This window comes from Rhinopithecus roxellana, chromosome 13, assembly GCF_007565055.1.
Source record: "Rhinopithecus roxellana isolate Shanxi Qingling chromosome 13, ASM756505v1, whole genome shotgun sequence".
NCBI classification, from domain to species: domain Eukaryota; kingdom Metazoa; phylum Chordata; class Mammalia; order Primates; family Cercopithecidae; genus Rhinopithecus; species Rhinopithecus roxellana.
Window position 1 is genome coordinate 6,603,073 of NC_044561.1, and position 20,276 is coordinate 6,623,348.

The 20,276-nt window shown below is 52.9% G+C and overlaps 1 protein-coding gene across 2 annotated transcripts in view; it reads left to right on the plus strand.

The window, feature by feature from the left end:
• Positions 1–11,252: 11,252 nt before the first annotated feature.
• PRR5 (proline rich 5) overlaps positions 11,253–20,276 on the plus strand; it is a 70,586-nt gene continuing 61,562 nt past the window's right edge. The window contains exon 1 of one of the 2 annotated variants that reach the window (XM_010368824.2): positions 11,253–11,310. The gene's annotated coding sequence lies outside the window, so the exon portion shown is untranslated. Of the gene's footprint in view, positions 11,311–18,997; positions 19,431–20,276 lie in introns of those variants that run through there. The other variant, XM_010368752.1, reaches the window with a different exon arrangement.

A 20,276-nucleotide genomic window follows, 5' to 3' on the forward strand; every position in this document is an offset into this window, starting at 1 on the left:
CAGGGGTGAGGCCTGAGAGTCGAGGTAGCAGGTGTTCCAGGAGCCCCAGGCAGAGGCTGAGAGCTGCTTCCCTGCCCGGTCTGTCATCAGAAACTGGCTTCTGAGGTCATTTTCACCTCTCTCAGGAGACGCTGCAGCCCTGGGGTTTGGGACAGGATCTCCATCTTCCTCACATGCCCCTGGCTGGCACGAGAGTCCCATGAAAGGTGCCCTGTGGGCACAAATGTGTGTAAAACTGTAAAGCACATGCTTCAGGTGGGTAAGCACCTCCAGGAGGATGGAGCAGTATTTGCCTGGGGAGGAGCCCATAGGGGCTTCCAGGCTCCAGTTCTGCCACTGAGCGCCGGCGACACTGGTCAGCTTGGGAGACGTTTTTCCACCATTATTCAAGTTCTTTTATACATATAATATTCTTTGTAACATTTTAAGCACTCTATGGAAGGAAAAATAATCTCGAAGCACCCGGGCAATCTCACAGCCCAGGAGCCCTGGATGGAAAGCCATGACACAGGGGTCCCACCCTGGGCAGAGAAGGCTGGGTGGCAGGAGACCCAGGTTCCAGTCCCAGCCTTGCCCGATGTCCTAGTTTCTGGTGGCCGCTCCAACAAATAGCCACAAACACAGAGGCTTAAAACAACACAAATTTTGGCCGGGCATGGTGGCTCACACCTGTAATCCCAGTACTTTGGTAGGCCGAGGCAGGTGGATCACTTGAGGTCAGGAGTTCGAGACCAGCCTGGCCAACATAGCAAAACCCCGTTTCTACTAAAAATACAAAACTTATCTGGGCGTGGTAATCCCAGCTACTCAGGAGGCTGAGGCAGGAGAACTGCTTGAACCTGGGAGGCAGAGGTTGCAGGGAGCTGAGATCACACCATCGCACTCCAGCCTGGGCGACACAGCAAGACTCCGTCTCAAAAAATAATAGTAATAAAATATAAAACATAAATTTCTTCTCTTACAGTTCTGGAGGCTGTGGTATGGGTGGAGCTGTGCTCCTTCCGGGGCTCTAGGAGAGAATCTGGTCCCTCATTGCCTTTCTGGCTTCCAGAGGCACCTGCATTCCTTGGCTTGTGGCCCCTTCCTCCAGCTTCAAAGCCACAGAGGTGGCATCTTCCAATCTCTCTCTGTTTCCAGTGTCATTTCACCCTTTTCTCACTCTGACTCTCCTGCCCACCTCTTATAAGGACCCTTGTGATGACGTCAGGCCGCCTGGGAGAATGCAGCACCTTCTCCCTATCTCAAGACCCTTATTCACATCTGCGAAGTTCCTCTCACATAAGGAGTGCGTGAGGCCACATATTCACAGGCTACAGGGATCAGGACATGGACTTCTTTGAGGAGAGGGCCATTACTCTGCTGAACACATGATGTGGTCCTGGGTTAGCCACTGTGCACTGTTGGGCCTTTCTCCCTGACTATGGTCACAGGGGACAGGGTAGGGTCCAGGGGCACCCCCCAGGGCACAGAGCCCTCAGACACGTCAGGTTTTCACTCAGTCCTTCAATGGCACCAAAGGTCCTCTTGGCCTAGGCTGCACGGGGTGGTGGTAGGAGGTACCCAGACTCCCCCATCCGAGAACTACATTTCATACAGGGCTTTAGATTCACAAAGCTCTTTTCTTAGGTGCAGGCAATAAACAAAGGCTCATTAACTATGTTTTAATGGCTCCATCCACCAATGGATAGGCAAACAAATTAAAGGATAAACTTGTGAAATTAGCAAGTGCAATGGTCCCCATTGCAGGAGAAAGGAGTCTGGGGTCCCTCAAGAAGGGACTCGGCCTTAGTATTCGAGCTGCAGGACCTGTGCCCTCTCCCTCCAATATATTGCCACGGTGCCCCCCTCACCCTCAGGGTGTCAGGACGGTCCTGGCACTTGGTGGGCACTGGCCACATCTGCTCACTCAGAGACGGGAAGGAAATGTGAGGTCAGGCCGCCACTGTGGCTGGGGCAGGGGCCTCGCCTGAGCCTCCCGGCAGCTTCCCACAGCCTCACGTGACTGAGCAGCAGAAACACACACAGGCTGGGGTTTCCTGCCAGGCCCCAGAGACACGCTCAGCTCTCACAGGGTGACAAGGAGGAAGAGGCTGATGGGCTCGTGGTCACTGCCAGAGCTATGACAGGCACTCGCGTGCCTTCGAGGGGGTCCAGGTCTCAGCTGCCTTCTGGGTCACCTGAGGTGCCTTCATGTTGACCCCAGTCCTGGGCGCCTCAGAGGAGAGGAGCTCAAAACCCTCTGAAATGGGCTCCAAGCCAGGGAGCCTGGGTTCAACCCTGGCTCTGTCACGACTTACTGCATGGCCCTGGGCGTGATATATAACCTCTCTGAGCCTCAGTTTCCAATTCTGTAGAGTGGCAACAATAATATATATCTGTTGGCTGGGCACGGTGGCTCACATCTGTAATCCCAGCACTTTGGGAGGCCGAGGCGGGCAGATCACGAGTTCAAGAGATCAAGACCATCCTGGCCAACATGGTGAAACCCTGTCTCTACTACAAACACAAAACTGAGCTGGGCATGGTGGTGCACACCTGTAGTCCCAGCTACTCGGGAGGCTTAGGCAGAAGAATCCCTTGAACTCAGGAGGCGGAGGTTGCAGTGAGCCGAGATCATGCCACTGCACTCCAGCCTGGTGACAGAGCGAGACTCCATCTTAATAATAATAATAATATCTATCTGTTGCAGTCAGGGTCCCAGCAGAAGGCAGAGCTGATCAGGTGGTTCGTGTTCACAGAAGCGTGGGCAGGTTAGGGAGAGCCAGAGGCCAGCAGAAGAGGGAAGCTGCTACCAGCCCTGGGGTTGCAGAAGGGAGGGAAGGAAATGGTGCTTTCCCTGGAAGCCAGTGGAGCTAAAGCCTGGCGGAGCATCCGGGCACGAGCTGTGGTCAGCAGGTAACCCGCGGGGACTGCGAGGGTCAGCAGAGGGCGAGAGGAGAAGCGCCTCATTCTTTCCTGCTGATCTCTAGCCACTGCCTCCATGGGTCAAATGCAACCAGGTGGGGGACGCCGTCCACCAAGGTCAGCCTCAGGGAGCAAGAGTGGGCAGTGAGTGAATCTGGGGAGCAGGGGGTGCCGCAAATGACGTGGCCAGCACCACACACCGTGGGGTCATTTATTCATTTACTCACTCATTCTTTGAACAAATACCTATTAGGCACCTTCTAATACCTGCTGAACACTGTTTCCTAACACCCAGAGATACTCTGGGGAAGAAAAGAGACAACTCTCCTTTCTCAGGGAATTCATGAATTCCTGAATAAACTACATAATAAAGAAATAACCGGCCGGGCGCAGTGGCTCACACCTGTCATCCCAGCACTTTGGGAGGCCGAGGTGGGTGGATCACCTGAGGTCAGGAGTTCGAGACCAGCCTGGCCAACATGGTGAAGCCCCTTCTCTAGAAAAAATATAAAAATTATTATTTTTTTTTACAGGCGTGGTGGCATGCACCTTTAGTCCCAACTACATGGGAGGCTGAGGCAGGAGGATCACCTGAACCCAGGAAGGTTGAGGCTGCAGTGAGCTGTGATCACACCACTGCACTCCAGCCTTGGTAACAGAACGAGATCCTGTCTCAAAGAAAGAACTAATCAAATGTAGAACAGAATGCCACGTCCAAGTACTAGGAAGAGAAACAAAGCAGGGAAGGGAACAGAGTGTGGGGGAGACCATCTTAGACAGTCAACCCAGACAACATATAGAGATAGGCTCTCTAAAAGAAAATGACATTTTGGAGGAAATAGGGCATTGCAATGGGAACACCCATGCCATGGTAAGGCATATGTGTGCGTAGGGAGGTAAAGGAAGACAAAGGCCTTTTTTTTAAAGACGGAGTCTCACTCTGTTGCCTAGGCTGGAGCGCAACGGGGTCATGCCATGGTAAGGCATATGTGTGCGTAGGGTGGTAAAGGAAGACAAAGGCATTTTTTTAAAGACAGAGTCTCACTCTGTTGCCCAGGCTGGAGCGCAACAGGGTGATCATAGCTCACTGCAGCCTCAAACTCCTGGACTCAAATGATCTTCCCAACTCAGCCTCCAGAGTAGCTGGGAATAGAGTCGTGCACCACTTTGCCTGGCTAATTTCTTTCTTTTCTTTCTTTCTCTCTCTCTCTCTCTCTCTTTCTTTCTTTCTTTCTTTCCTTTCTTTCTTTCGACAGTTTCTCTCTTGGTGCCCAGGCTGGAGTGCAATGGCACGATCTGGGCTCACTGCAACCTTCACCTCCCAGGTTCAAGCGATTCTCCTGCCTCAGCCTCCCAAGCAGCTAGGATTACAGGCGTGTAGCACCACACCCAATTAATTTTTTTTTTTTTTTTCTGTATTTTTAGTGGAGACGGGGTTTCACCACGTTGGCCAAGCTGGTCTCGAACTCCTGACCTCAGGTGATCCATACACCTTGGCCTCTGAAATTGCTGGGATTATAGACGTGAGCCACTGCTCCCAGCTGCCTGGCTAATTTTTTAACTGTTTTATAGAGATGGAATTTTGCTTCTGTTTCCCAGGCTGATCTTGAACTCCTGGCCTCAAGCGATCCTCCTGCCTCAGCCTCCCAAAGCACTGGGACTACAGGCAGGAGCCACTGTACCAGGCCAGGAAAACAAAGATTTTTAGTTTTTCAAACTTTCATTTTAGTTTCAAGGGTACATGTGCAGGTTTGTTATACATGTAAGTTCGTGTCATGGGGGTTTGTTGTACAGATTATTTTGTCACTCAAGTACGAAGCCTAGTACTCAATAGTTCTTTTCTGATCGGCTTCCTCCTCGCACCTCCACCCTCAAGTAGGCCCCAGTGTCTGTTGCTCCCCTCTCTGTGTGCATAAATGCCCATCATGTAGCTCCCACTCATGAGTGAGAACATGTGGTATTTGGTTTTCTGTTCCTGCATGAGTTTGCTAAGGATGATGGCCTCCAGCTCCATCCACGTTCCTGCAAAGAAACATGTTCTTTTTTATGGCTGCATAGTATTCTATGGTGTATACATACCACATTTTCTTTCTCTTTTTTTTTTCTTTTTCTTTTTTTTTCTTTTTTTTTTTTTTTTTTTTTTTTTTTTTTTTTTTTGAGATGGAGTTTTGCTCTTGTTGCCCAGGCTGGAGTGAATGGCGCAATCTCAGCTCACTGCAACCTCCGCCTCCCGGGTTCAAGCGATTCTCCTGCCTCAGCCTCCCAAGTAGCTGGGATCACAGGCATGCACCAACACACCCATGTAATTTTGTATTTTTAGTAGAGACAGGGTTTCTCTATGTTGCTCAGGCTGGTCTCGAACTCCCAACCTCAGGTGAACCACCTGCCTCAGCCTCCTGAAGTGCTGGGATTACAGGTGCGAGCCACCGCACCTGGCACCACATTTTCTTTATCCAGTCTGTCATTGATGGACGTTTAGGTTACTCCATGTTTTTGCTATTGTGAATAGTGCTGCAATGAACATAGATGTTCATGTGTTTTATGGCAGAATGATTTAAATTCATTTGGCTAGATCCAGGATGTACCCAAAGGGACTGCTGGGTTGAATGGTACTTCTGCTTTTAGCTCTTTGAGGAATCGCCACACTGCTTTCCACAATGGTAGAACTAATTTATACTCCCACCAACAGTGTATAAGCATTCCTTAAACAAAGGTTTTTAAAGGAAAAATGAGAAAGATTACATAATTGTTTTGAACTAATTATCCTTGGCTACAAGGATTAATAACAAGGGTGGTGCCAGTCCCAGGCTGGACAGGCAGTTGCCGGGCAGATGTCCTTGCAGAAGTATTTTTGGTGTAAGGTTGTGACAGCCTTTGTGCAAGGGTGAAGTCTTTGCAGGGTCTTTTGCGATAGTTGTTTTTTTTCCTTTTTTTTTTCCTGAGACGGAGTCTTGCTCTGTCACTCAGGCTGGAGTACAGTGACGTGATCTCGGCTCACTGTAACTTCTGCCTCCCGGGTTCAAGCAATTCTCCTGCCTCAGCTTCCCAAGTAGCTGGGATTACAGGCACACGCCACCATGCCTGGCTAATTTTTGTATTCTTAGTAGAGACGGGGTTTCACCATGTTGGCCAGGCTGGTCTCGAACTCCTGATCTTGTGATCCGCCCGCCTCAGCCTCCCAAAGTGCTGGGATTACAGGCATGAGCCACCGAGCCCGGCCTGCAATAGCTCTTGTTACCAGGCGATTATGCACGAGAACCCTCTCTCTATGGCCCTACCCGGCAATATCTGTCAGGGTGTTTTTTTTTTAACAGAAATGATGCCAGTTTCATTCTGACAACTTTTACAATAGTCCATAGATCATGCCTAGGGAGTCCCAGGACACAATCCATGACTTTCCTTTAAAAACATTCATACCAGCGAAGACTGGCATCTTAGGAACTATCAACGCTTTCTGAAAAAATACAAGAAAAAAAGAATGAATTGATCTTCAAATTAAGAACAAGGTGAGAAGTAAAAGCAGCCTCTCTGCCCCACTCACTGGTATCGACCCAAAGCTCCACTAGGTTTGAGGAGTTGGGTGGAAATCTTAACCCTTAATATTCCTTATCATGAATCCCTGACACCTGCAGACCCATGTGTGCCCACCCAGGGAACCCAGACCTCCTGCCATCCTGCTCCCTCTTCCTCGCAGCATCTGTATTTGGAGACAAACTGTGTGTTCACCCTGGCTAGCCCTCCACCTCTGCAGCCCTGCCGTGGAGGCTCCCATCTTAGCTCCACCACCTATGAGCTGTGTGGCCTTGAGTAAATTACTTCACCTCTCTGTGTCCCCAGATGTCTGAGCTCTTAAAGGAAGACGAGGAGAGCACCCACTTTAGAGTTTCTTGCAGGAGTTAAATGGGGCAATGCTTATGGAGCACCGCAACGCCCCTGGCACATAGCAAGTGTGTGGCAACCATCAGTGTTAACATACGGCTACAGCTGGTGTTATTCTGATGGACCTTATACCCCAAGTTAGGAAGGAGGGGGTATCTCCACATCCAAGTATAAGCAACCTCAAATCTCTCCTTGGGAGATTGCAGAGGGTGCCAGGGCACTGGATCCTCAAATTCCGGGTGTGCTTTCCTAAAAGCCTGGCAAGCTGGCCTCCCTTGGTCTCCGTTCCTGCCTCAAGGACAAGGGTTTACTGAGACAATGCCTGCAAGGCAGGTGCGCAGACTCCTGCTTCCCTTCCCCTGCCCTTTGAGAACCAGGCTTCAGCGAGGCCAGGACCCTGAGGATCTAGGTTGCTTGTGTTCCCTGCAGAGGTCAGAGGTCAGCAGATGACACCCACATGGCCAAGTGGGGATGGCCCTGAAATGCTGGGGGCATAAGCAAAGTATCTGGGCTACAGGCTGGGCTGCCACCTCCTCTCAGACAGGGCTCCATCCCCCACCAGGGCAGCCTCATGTTCTGGCAGGAAATGAGAGACAGGCTTGTTCCATAGAAGGAAAAATTGATACGCTGGACTCCATCAATATTAAAAACTTATGCTTTGAGAATAAACAATTAAGAGGATGAAAAGATAAGCTACAGACTGAGAAAGTATTTGAAAGTATTTGCAAACCAAATCCTCCACCCCTTTTTTTTAAATTATTTTTTGTTTTTATTTTTTTTTGAGACAGGGTCTCACTTCTGTCACCCAAGCTGGAGTGCAGTGGTGTGAACTTGGCTCACTGCGACCTCAACTTCCTGAGCTCAAGTGATTCTCCCACTTCAGCCGCCAGGGTAGCTGGGACTACAGGTGTGTGCCACGACACCCAGCTAATTTTTGTATTTGTAGTAGAGACAGGGTTTCACCATGTTGGCCGGGCTGGTCTTGAACTCCTGACCTCAGGTGATCCGCCCGCCTTGGCCTCCCAAAGTGCTGGGATTATAGGCGTGAGCCACCGCGCCCAGCCTAATTTTTGGTATTTTTAGTAAAGACAGTTTCTCCATGTTGCCCAGGCTGGTCTCAAACTCCTGGGCTCAAGCAATCCCCACGCCTTGGCCTCCCAAAGTGCTGGGATTATAGGCGTGAGCCACTGCGCCCAGCCTAATTTTTGGTATTTTTAGTAAAGACAGTTTCTCCATGTTGCCCAGGCTGGTCTCAAACTCCTGGGCTCAAGCAATCCCCACGCCTTGGCCTTCCAAAGTGCTGGGATTACAGGTGTGAGCCACCACGCCCAGCCAAGAACTCTTAAAAATCAACTTTTTCTCTGTCGACTGCTCATGGGGTTAAAAAAAATTTTTTTTAATGAACTTTTTTTAAAAACCAATCCAATTAGAAAATGGGCAAAAGACATGAACAGACCTACCACTGATGGCATTTACAGATGGTAAATAAGTTCTTAAGATCGTTTGGAATCTTTACCATCAGTAGCCGTTAGAGGAAGGCAAATTAAAACCATGAGATCTCACTACACACCTATCAGCATGGCAAAAATAAAATGCAGGGACGAGATGAAATGCTGGTAGGGATGTGGAGAAACTGGATCACTCAAGCTTTGCTGCTGGGAAGGCAAAGTGGTACAGTCACTCTGGAAAACATTTTGGCAATTTCTTAAAAATCTAAACATGCAACTCCCATACGACCCAGCAATTACACTCCTGGGCACTTTTCCCAGACAAACGAAAACTTATGTTCACACAAAAACCTGTACACAAATGTTTACGGCAGCTTTATTGGTAATAGCCTCAAACTGGGAATCAACCCAGAGAGCCTTCAACAAGTGAATGGTCAAACAAATTATGATACACCCGGCCGGGCGCAGCGGCTCACGCCTGTCAGCCCAGCACTTTGGGAGGCCGAGGCGGGCGGATCACGAGGTCAGGAGATCGAGACCATCCTGGCTAACACGGTGAAACCCCGTCTCTACTAAAAACTACAAAAAACTAGCCGGGCGTGGTGGCGGGCGCCTGTAGTCCCAGCTACTCAGGAGGCTGAGGCAGGAGAATGGCGTAAACCTGGGAGGCGGAGCTTGCAGTGAGCTGAGATCCGGCCACTGCACTCCAGCCCGGGCGACAGAGCGAGACTCCGTCTCAAAAAAAAAAAAAAAAAAAAACAAATTATGATATACCCATACTATGGAACTCTTACCACTCCACAATAGCAAGGAACAAACTACTGAAACACAAAGCAACTTGGAAGAATCTTCAGGGAATTACGCTGAGTGGAAAAAGCAAGCTCAGAAGGCTAACATACTGTATGATTACATTTATATAACATGCTTGAAATGATAAAATTACAGAAATGGAGAACAGGTAAGTGTTTCCCAGGAGGTAGGAGGGAGGGAGACGAGCACATAAAAAGTCCACAGGGGGGTCCTTTGCTGATGGAATGTTCTGTATCTTGACGGCATCTATGCCAATATCCTGGTTGTGATATTGTAGTATAATTTTGCAAGATTTTACCAGTGGAGAAAACTGGGTCCAAGACATCTCTGTATTATTTCTTATAACTGCATGTGAATCTACAATTATCTCAAAATAAGAAAGTTTAGGCCGGGTATGGTGGCTCACGCCTGTAATCCCAGGACTTTGGGAGGCCCAGGCAGGCGGATCACCCGAGGTCAGGAGTTCAAGACCAGCCTGGCCAACAGAGTGAAACCCTGTCTCTACTAAAAATACAAAAATTAGTCGGGCATGGTGGCAGGCACCTGTAGCCCCAGCTACTCAGGAGGCTGAGGCAGGAGAATCGCTTGAACCCAGGAGGTGGAGGTTGCAATAAGCAGAGATGGTGCCACTGCACTCCAGCCTGGGTAACAGCAAGACTCGGTCTCAGAAAAAAAAAAAAAGAAAGAAAGAAAGAAAGTTTAACTAGAAGTAGGGGAGGTCCTAGTGGTCACACACCAAGAGGCTGGATTACATGACCTCAAAGGTCCCTCCAAGGCCAGGACATCCCTCTTCGCAGCACAGGGCTCAGAACAGGTCCACCTCCTTCTGGCACCTCCAGGGCCCTGTTTCCAGCCCCACCCCAGTACTCGATCCAGGCACTGTCTGCCCAGTCTAGATGCCACCCAGACACTTTAGGCCCCTCTGTCCAGATGCCCTCTCCTCCCTCTGGGATGCCCCATCCTGCTGTCCAGGCAGAGCTGCTCACTCCCAGGACGCTATAGATTCCAAATAGAGCACCTGGGGTCTGGCCGGGCCGCTTGCTGTCCTAGAATCTGGTCACCAGGAAGGCTGGCCATCTGACCTGTCTCATGTCAACACTGTTTCTGGGGGTCGAGTGGCTTAGCTTCAAACAAGCACAATGATGGAAAGAAAAAAAAAAAGGTTTCCAACTGAATATGGACACAAATACTTGCACAATTGCATTTTAAAATAGTAAAACAATCACCACACCAAAAGGCAATAACCATCACCACCCGAATGCCCACAGCCTGGCCCCTAGTACAGGACCTTTTGGCTTCTACCGGGCACTGACTGTCAATCCTGCCCGAGATTCCGGGGACAGACACCACTGCTCCCCGGCCCACTGCCCCCACCACAGCCACGTATCAACGGAGAGGTACTTAAACAGGGTGAGGCTGTTTAAGTGAAGAGTGAAAAGAAACCCTTTTCGAGACACTAGGGTGTGGGATGTGGGTTGTGGGGTGCAGGATGTGGGGTGCTGGATGTTTCCACCAGGGCAGTTCTTCTCAAACTTCACCAACTCTGGAACCACCCAGAGGGCTTGTTGAAATAGTGGGCCCAACCCCGACTTTTGCTTCTGTGAGTCCGGGGTGAGGCCAGGGACTCCGCACTGACGGAGGCCACACTTTGAGAACCACAGCCCTGGGCTGTTTTTGGTGCCAGGCCCGTTCGTCTTCCCCTCCCTCCCCGCTCCGCCTGCGGCTGTACCCAGATCCCCGGGACAGGGACTGAGTCTGACCGTCTGATTTGTCCTCCCGGCTTCTGGCGCCCCACTCTGACAGGGACTTAGGGAGGGGGCGCTCTCTGGACGTTTGCGGCCCGCAGAGGGGTAGGGTGGGGGCGTCACGGGCCGATCCGGGCCGCCGGGTGACCCGGGACGCCCCCTGCCCCGGCGGGCGCCGCCCACAGCCTGCGCAGTGCTCAGGGGCGGAGGCCGGGAGGGGGCCCAAGCGCCAGCCCCCAGTTCGGGCGTACCCGAGTGGGCGTGCCCGCGGACCAGCTTTCCGCACTTGGGCGAGTCTCTCCTGCAGCGCCCGAGTCCCTGGGGGCTGCGGCGGCTGCGGGCGCCCCCGCGCGGGCCCGAGGGGCGGGACGCGGCGGAGCGGGGCGGGGCGGAGCGGGGCGGGGCCTCCGCGGCCCCCTCCCCCGGCCCCGGGACTCCGGGCTCCGGGCTCCGGGCTCCGGGCTCCGGCTCCGGCTCCAGCTCCGGCTCTGCGCGGTGGCGGCGGCGGCGGCGCGGGGACCGAGGTGAGCGGCGGCGACGGGGCCGGAGGGGGGACCGGGTGGCTGCGGTTGGAGGGCGAGACGCGCGCCCCTGCGGAAGGGGGCCCCCGGGGCGGTGTCGGCGGAGCGGCGCGCGCATGTGTGTGCGCGCGTGTGTGCTTGTGTGTGCGCGCGTAGGTGCGCGCGCGCGACTCCGACTGCGGGGCCCTGGGGTGGGGTAGGGGTCGGGCGGAATCTGCGGGGCAGGGGCGGCCCCCTTGGATGGAGGTCCAGCCTCTCCCACCCCAGTCTCCCGGGACCTCCGAGCTCGTTCTCTCCCAGCCTCTCTCGCGCGCCCCCCGCCCCGCCCCCTTCCCTCTATCTGTGAGTTTGTCCGCGTCTCTGTGGGTGGGTCTCCGTCCGGCCGCCCCATGTCCCCATCTCCTTCCCCGACGCCGTTCCCTCCCCATGGCAGCTCGCGCCTCCCTCGCCATTGCCCCCCTTAATAGAGCAAACAAAGACGGTCGAGGATGGGGGACCCTTCCTTTCAGAGCCCTGTCCTGGCTCAGCCTGTGGCCCCCAACCCTCTAGCCCCTGGCCTGTGCCTCCATCCACTCCCTGGCTGTTAGCTGGCCCTGCAGAGTGGGTGGGGGCAGGTGGAGGCAGCCGGCAGACCCCAGGTCAGAGGCTCCAGGGCTGGAGCGCTTAGCGGTCTGTAAGGTCAGAGCCTGGGGAGACATCCTCACCATCCCTTGGCAGGTGGGGACACTGGGCAGGTCTGCCTGGCCACGGGTCTGCGCCTCAGACCTAATCAGGTGGATTTCTAGACCCTGTTCCCATGAGCAGAGCCTGACGCTTTCTAAGATTTTTTTCCACTAGAGCCAAGGTAGAAGACTGGGGGAGGGTCCTGGGTCCAAAGGTCACAGGATGTGGTCCCAGCGACTGGGTCACTTCCTCCAAGTGGCCTCCACTTCCCTACCAGTGGCATGGGTGGGAGTGACATGTGTGGACAGAAGCCGTGAGGTCTGTGTGGGGTGGCCTGGCTGCAAGGTGATTAGTGATGCTCTTGGTGGGAGGGTGGGTGGTGAGTCTCATTCCCTGGATTGATCTGCAGGTGGGAGGGCGCCTCCCTGTGGCCCCTCGGGCTTTCTGCACTGGGCCAGCCTCCAGAATCCTGGGGGTAAGCTGGGGCTCTCCAAGTGAGGTCCCGGACCCCAGATTATCCTCCTTGATGGCAGTGCTTGATAAAATGCCAATTCCTTGGCCCCTGTCCTAACCTGGTAAGGGGGCACCAGGAATCTGCATTTTGTAAGTCCCCGATGGTCATTCTGATGCACATTCAGGTGTGAGCAGCGCTAGGTGGTAATGTCGGATGAGGGAGACAAAGTCATCTACCTCCCTCTGGCTGGCGGGCAGCGAAGAGGCCAAGAAGGGCCCACCCTGGGGTCCACAACTTTGCTGTGTCCCTGGGCAAGCCGCTCCCCTCTTGGAGCCCAAGTCCCCCAGCAGTCAGAGGAGGTTATGGCCTCCCCAAGGGCCTTTCCTGACAAACAGTCTGGGATTCTGAGCCTTTTGTTTAAATTGTGGGGCGGGGATTGCTGTGAAGTCCGGCAGGCCTGGGTCAGGATCCCAGCTCCAGCACTGGCTGGCTGTGTGGCCCTGGACAAGTCACTTTGCTTCTCTGGGCCTTGGGTTACTCACCTGAAAACTGGGATCATCATATTACCTTCACCCATCCACCCACAGAGGCAGTCAGGGAGGTCCAAAGAAGTGTGGTGCCCCACATCACAAGCACACCATGGTGTGGGTGGATTGGCCATGGGAATGGCTGGCACTTCTGTGTCTTGGCTGTTTTAACTGGGTGGCAGTGGGGACACTCGCATGGACTTAATTCTTCATCAGCAGGGAAAGCAGCCTGTGCAGAAACATTTGTGAGCTAATGGGTTTTTTGTTTCTAATGGATGGCTTAAAAGGCCTGGGGATGGTAACGCAGAACCGCCTGGCAGAGGCAGGCAGTGTGGTGCGGTGCCAGCTTTCCTGCTCACGCCCAGCAAGTCAAGGGTGCAGACACCAGGAGGGGCGGGTGACAAGGAAAGAGGAACACCAGGAGCTCTCCGGGTACCCCAAGTTGTGGACGTTTGTGGATGTGAACAAAACCGTCTTTTGGGACATGTGTGAGAAGAGCAGAGCTCTCATGAGACTCCCCTAGAGGAGGAGAGTCATTCGTTCATTCATTCATTCACTCATTCATGAAGACCTTCCCCAGGCCCTGCAGATGGCGAGGAGGGCCTCTCAAGATAGAAAGACCCATGCAGAAATGGGCAGGCTACTGATGCCGTGTGAATGCGGTGCTATCCAGGTCAGAGGGCGGTGTGGGTCTCCCACAGGCTCAAACAGCAGGGTCAGGGCGTCCTGCTTCAAGACCCTCATCCTGAAGCCCAGGGGGGGCTGCAGGGGGCCAGCACTGAACAGGACCAGCCATCTCTTGGATTAGAGGCAAGAAATGTGAATCAGAATCTTGGGCCATTGTGAAGACATGGTTTAGCTGAACAAAGAGGTGGCTTTTTGGTGACAAGACAGCCCTCATTTTTTATTTTAACCACATCTCTCTTTTTTCTTATGTCTTAAAATTGGATCTTGCTGGGGAGCACGTGGTGGCACAGGGGCTTGGAAGTCTGGTGAGCATATTTGCATATTTCTCGATGACTTCAGAAACCCTCAGTCTCGGAGAGCAGCCCTGGTGCTGCTGCTACGCAGAGGCTTGACCGCAGACCCTCGGACCCTCAGCTTCTGGTGGCCAAGCAGGAGGAGCCTTTGGGAGCCAGTGAGAGGGGAAAGGTTAGGGATCCCAGAGTCAGGGCCATCTGCCACGAGAAAACTGCCTAAGCTCTCTGAGCTTCAGTTCTCTCGTTGCAAGGTGCAAATTGGAATAAACAGCTTAGGTGAATGAGGGGGTGGGTTCTGAAGCCAGCTGCGTGGGTTCAAATCCTGTCCCACCTCTCAGGAGGTCTTAGCAAGTTACTTAACCTCTGTCTGCCTCCACTTCTTCATCGATAAAATAGTGATTCCTGCCGCGCTCTAGGCTGTGGGCTGCTGTGAGAGTTAAGCGACTTCACATCAGGTGCTTGAATAGTCCCAGTTAGGAGTGTTCCCTGTGAGTCGTGGCAAGTAGTGATGTCATTCTGTAGCCACGTGGTCTTGCTATAGTGATGTGCTCTTCTAGTGACATAGCCTTGTGGTGCAGAGTCTTGTAGTGCTGTGATCCTGCGATAACTCTGCCTTGGCATCAGCCGTGGTGTTGGTATTAATGTTAATGTTGGGGTGGCCCTAAGAGTCCAGGCAGTGAGATAAATACAGTACTCACTTGGCCTGGCACAAGGAAGCCCCCAACTGATACCTGTGCCCTTCTGTCCCCTGCCCCAGAGGAGTAGGGACAGAGATGGAGTTTGCTATTGTGTTATACCGATACCCACATGCTGGGGTAAGTGGGGATGGGGCAGGGCCAAGTCCTTGTTTAAAAGATGTCAAGATGGCCGGGCACGGTGGTTCATGCCTGTAATCCCAGCAGTTTGGGAGGTTGAGGCAGGTGGGTCACCTGAGGTCAGGAGTTCGAGAGCAGGCTGGCCAACATGGTGAAACCCTGTCTTTACTAAAAATACAAAATTAGCTGGGCGTGGTGGCACATTCCTGTAGTCCCAGCTACTCGGGAGGCTGAGACAGGAGAATTGCTTGAACCCAGGAGCCAGAGGCTCTAGTGAGCTGAGATCACGCTACTGCACTCCAGCCTGGGCAAGACAGAGCAAGACATCATCTCAAAATAAATAAATAAATAAAATAAAAGGTGTCAAGAAAACACACGGATTCATCTCGGCACAGAGGGCATTGCTGTCCTCAGTTCTGACTCCCAAGCGTGGGCTCCCCTCTGGAAGGGAGGGGCTGCCTGCCATCTTCTGAGCTCCTGTCCTGCCAGCCAGTCCCTGTGCATAGACCTCCCCAGGCACCATCTCACCTACTCCTCCCAGCCAGCGCACGAGGTGGACGTGGCCCTGCCCAGTTAACAGATGGGCAAACTGAGGCTCAGGGGGAACCAGTGACTGCCCAGAGCCACAGCAAGAGAGCAGGGCTGGAACTCAAACCTGGGTCTGCATGCTCCACCCCACCACACAGCATGCGCGAAGGTCAGGAAATACTGCCACAGAGCCTTGCCGTCAGGAACCACCATGGTGGGCTCCTCTGACCCCAGCATGAGTCCTGCTCATTTTCTGGAAAGTTCTTAAGGCTATGCTTTCTGTGCCATCTGCTGGGTTGGTTAAAAGTTGCACTGGGTGGCAAAAGCAGTTTCTCCAGCAAAAGCAATCCACCTCATGCCTAGAAGAGAACCCAGGCCAGAGACATGAAGGGAGAGAGGACCTAGCCTGGGGGCACAGCTCCCACTTAATGCCAGAAGACCCGAGTTCTGGCCCTGGTTCCACTGTTTACAGCCCCTTTGAATCTGAGGGTGTTACTCTCCGTGCCTCAGTTTTCTCATCTGTGAAACAAGAATTTTGATTTCTGCCCTGCGTAGCTCCTGAGGTGAGTAGGATAAAGCTGCCAAATCATAATGGCCAGTGCATAGGCAGCTGTTGGGAGGCACTGGACAGCGTCTTAGAAGTTTACCTACTTGCCCTCTTTTAACACTCTGAAGGGCCTCTGAGGTCACTGTTCTATCATGATCCCATTGTACAGACCAGGAAGGTAGGATACAAAGATATCAGTATCTTGTCCAAGGTCACCCACTGGTAAGGCATTTGGGTTTGATTTAGATGAACAGAAAGTCATCCGTTGTGGCCACTTCTTGGTGGGTAGACGTGTGGCTCCCTACTTGATTATTCTCAGTAACGGGGAACTCACTACTCTCTAAGCACCTATGACTGTTAGTCTAGGGCTTGGGTAGGTGGCGGTGATGGTCCCTGGTAAATAGATCCCATGTGGAAAGGGAAGACAGGGAGAAGATCCTGGGCGTGGCTTCGGCCTTGCTGCAGTGGAGGGGCCAGGAGATCTACCTATGGCCGGGAGAGGGTGGGCCCACGTTCTGCTTCATGCCTTCTGCAGGCCAAACCTGAGGCTGAGAGAGGAGAAAAATGCTCAACAAACAGGACAGACAGTAGCTGCTCAAAAAGCCTTGGGGTGGACAAATCCTCTTTCTAGGGGAAATTTTAAATATGAAACCAACATCACCATATTGGACAGAGTCTGGAGAACAGGCTCTGATTCTGCCTGCAGCCTCGCTCCCTGAATGTATTTGTTTCCCGTCAATTTGTTCTGAGGTAGAAGTCCTGTGGCGTAGTGTCATTGCCGCACCGCACCTACAGCGCTACGGTTCTGTATCCTGCTCTTTGCTTTGCTTTGCTTTTTTAGACAGTGGCTTGCTCTTGCGCCCAGGCTGGAGTGCAGTGGCACAATCACCACATTCCGGTAGCTGGGACCACAGGCACGCACCACCACACCCTGCCAATCTTTTTATTTGTTTTTGGGTTTTGGTTTTTTGGTTTTCTTTTTCTTTTCTTTTTTTTTTTTTTTTTTTATAGTAGAAATGAGGTTTTGCAGCTGGGCGCGGGGGCTTACACTTGTAATCCTAGCACTTTGGGAGGCCGAGGCGGATGGATCGCCTGAGGTCAGGAGTTCAAGACCAGCCTGGCCAACATGGTGAAACCCAGTCTCTACTAAAAAATACAAAAATTAACCAGGCGTGGTGGTGTACACCTGTAATCCCTGCCACTCAGGAGGCTGAGGCAGGAGAAGCGCTTGAACCCGGGAGGCAGAGGTTGCAGTGAGCCGAGATCTTGCCACAGCACTCCAGCCTGGTTGACAGACCGAGACTCCGTCTCAAAAAAAAAAAAAAAAAAGAAATGGGGTTTTGCCATGTTGCCCAAGCTGGTTTTGAACTCCTAGGCTCAAACCATCCTCCTGCCTTGGCCTCCCAAAATGCTGGGATTACAGGCATGAGCCACCACATCTGACCGGTTCTGCTTTTTTCACTCGACGTAATATGAGCATCTTCCCTGTCCCTAAGCAGCCCAGGAGCTCATGAGCAGTCCTGATGAGTTTTTAGGAGCTGCACAGTATCTGTCCCATGGAAGTTCCATCATTGGTCTCAGAGCCACCCTTTCAGCAGGGCCTCCACGTGCACAATGATGTGAAAAGCTGTGTGACCTCAGGCAGGGCTCTCACCCTCTCTGCATCTCAGTTTCCTGCTCTGCTGTCAAATGGGAGCAAGAAGCAACCCACGTGCTAGGGCTGCTGGGAGGAGTAAACGAGGAGATGGGATGTGAAGTGTCTGGCATGTGGCGGGGCTTAAAACTCGGTGGCCATTGTTACTGTTGTTATTTTATTATTATTTAGGTCACATATCCTAATTAAATTGTGGATCCTTGCAGACAGGAGCCAGATTCTGTGCAGTCCTGTGCCCCACTCCTAGCCACGCTCAGTCATGTTTATGATTTGATTCCTGATGTTCGGTTTCCCCCGAATAGAATGAGTCTCTGTGTGGGTGAGGTGCTGGGAGAACTTGATTCGCACACTCTCATTTTGTCCCCCATGAGCGGAGATCCTTAGCTCCCTTGTAGAAACTGGCTCAGATGGGCAAGTTACTGAACCTGGAAAAGTGAAGGGGAAAAAAAAATCAAAAACAGAAGAGAAGGCTGGGCGCAGTGGCTCGTGTCAGTAACCCCAGCACTTTAGGAGGTCAAGGCGGGCAGATCGTTTGGGCCCAGGAGTTTAAGCCAAGCCTGGGGACAACATAGCAAGACCCAGTCTCTACTAAAAATATGAAAAAATGAGTGAGCCAGGCATGGTGGCGTGCACTTGTGGTCTTAGCTACTCAGGAGGCTGAGGTGGGAGGGTCACCTGAGTCCGGGAGGTCAAGGCTGCAATGAACTGTGATTGCACCACTGCTTTTCAGCCTGGGCAACAGAGTGAGACCCTGTCTCAAAAAACAAAAAAGAAAAGAAAAAGAAGAAAAGAAAGAAGAGAAGAGAGAAAAGAGGGCTGGGCTGCGGTGGCTCAAGCCTGTAATCCCAGCACTTTGGGAGACCGAGACAGGCGGATCACGAGGTCAGGAGATCGAGACCATCCCGGCTAACACTGTGAAACCCCGTCTCTACTAAAAAATACAAAAAACTAGCCGGGCGAGGTGGCGGGCGCCTGTAGTCCCAGCTACTCGGGAGGCTGAGGCAGGAGAATGGCGTAAACCCGAGAGGCGGAGCTTGCAGTGAGCTGAGATCTGGCCACTGCACTCCAGCCTGGGCCACAGAGCGAGACTCCGTCTCAAAAAAATAAAAAATTAAAAAATTAAAAAAATAAAAAAATAAAAAAAGAGAAGAGAGAAAAGAGAAGAGAAGAGAAAAGAAACTGGCTCAGAGAGTGTGATGGGCCCCCCACAGTCACACAGCAGAAAGGGAGGATCCAGGAATGCTCCCTAAAGGAGGTGGCAATGGTCCTGGGCCAGCAGGATGGAGGGTTTGACTGGGCCAACAGGCAGAGGGCTGGTGTTCTAGGCGGGGTGAAGAGGAGGAGGGGAGCTGTCCAAGAGGCATGGCAGTCTGAGCCCAACACACAACACAGGGTGGAGTAGAGTGTGGGTGGGGCTCAGGGGTATGTGCTGAGCTGACCTGTAGTCGCAGGGCAGGAATGAGCTGTCTGGGCTCCTGACCCCACCCTGCACCTTGGCCCGGGCCAGTTCCTTCTGTCCGGGCAGGAAGGAGTGCTCTGTGGGCTTGGAGGCTGCAGGCGCCTTCCTGGGGACTGCTCTGTGAGCAGTGATAAAATATTTATCAGCCAGCAGCTGGGCTTCCCTGCACAGGGTGCAGTCGGGGGCAGCTCCCACCCGAGCCTGCAGCCTGAGTTCTGCTGAGTCATGGGGGAGCCCAGTGAGCCACCTGCCCTCAGGCTCCTGGGCCCCCTCTGCCCTTTGGCCATGTGAACGCCTCCTAATGTGTAAACCATTGGGCTGCCCGTAAGGCCAGGCATCCAACGTGCTTAGTGCTGAGCAGGGTTTCAGAGCTCACCCCCAGGAGGGTGCAGACCTCAGCCAAGGTCGCAGGGCAAAGGACACCCGTGGGCTGGGATTCCACCTGTGCCCACCCTGGCAGCATCCCACCTCCTGAGTCCTCTCGGCACCCAGCAAGGTAGGTACTCTTTGCGTCTGGTTTTAGAAGTGGGGATGCCTAGGCGTGGAGACAGGGGCGCGGCGTGTCGGGTCTCATAGCCCTTAGCGGCTGAGTGGAGATTTGGCCCTGGTCTGTCTGACTCCAAGACCCTGCTGTGTGCCCCTGCCCCGGAGGAACCCCACTCCGTTTCAGCCCTGAATTAGGACTGGGGTGTCCGTCCACCCTGATGTGACACAGTGCTGTGACTTCGGGTTTGCGCTTTTGATTTTTAGAGTAGCAGCAACAACAAAAAACAGTAGCAGATGGCTTCTTCCTACTGCTGCGTGGGGTGGGACAAAGAGCAGGGGGTTCAGATTCTTTTGTTCACTCATTCATAAAAAGCATTCTGGGTACCCTGGCCAGGGGCCAGCGCTCAAGGCTCCAGGGACCAGTGGGGGACGTATCAGATGGACCTGCCCTAGGGGAGCTTATGCCATGGTGAGGGGAGTCAGAGGGGTGGGCTTAGTGCCTGGGCCTGGTCACCTGCTGTGTGACCTCGGGCAGGTTGCTTCACCTCTCTGAGCCTCAGTCTCTGATTTGTGAATTCGGGGTAAACTTGGCTTTTTCTTTTTTCTTTTTTTTTTTTTTTTTTTTTTTTTTTTTTTTTTTTTTTTGAGACGGAGTCTTGCTCTGTCGCCCGGGCTGGAGTGCAGTGGCCGGATGCCAGCTCACTGCAAGCTCCGCCTCCCGGGTTCACGCCATTCTCCCGCCTCAGCCTCCGGAGTAGCTGGGACTACAGGCGCCCGCCACCTCGCCCGGCTAGTTTTTTTTGTATTTTTTTAGTAGAGACGGGGTTTCACCATGTTAGCCAGGATGGTCTCGATC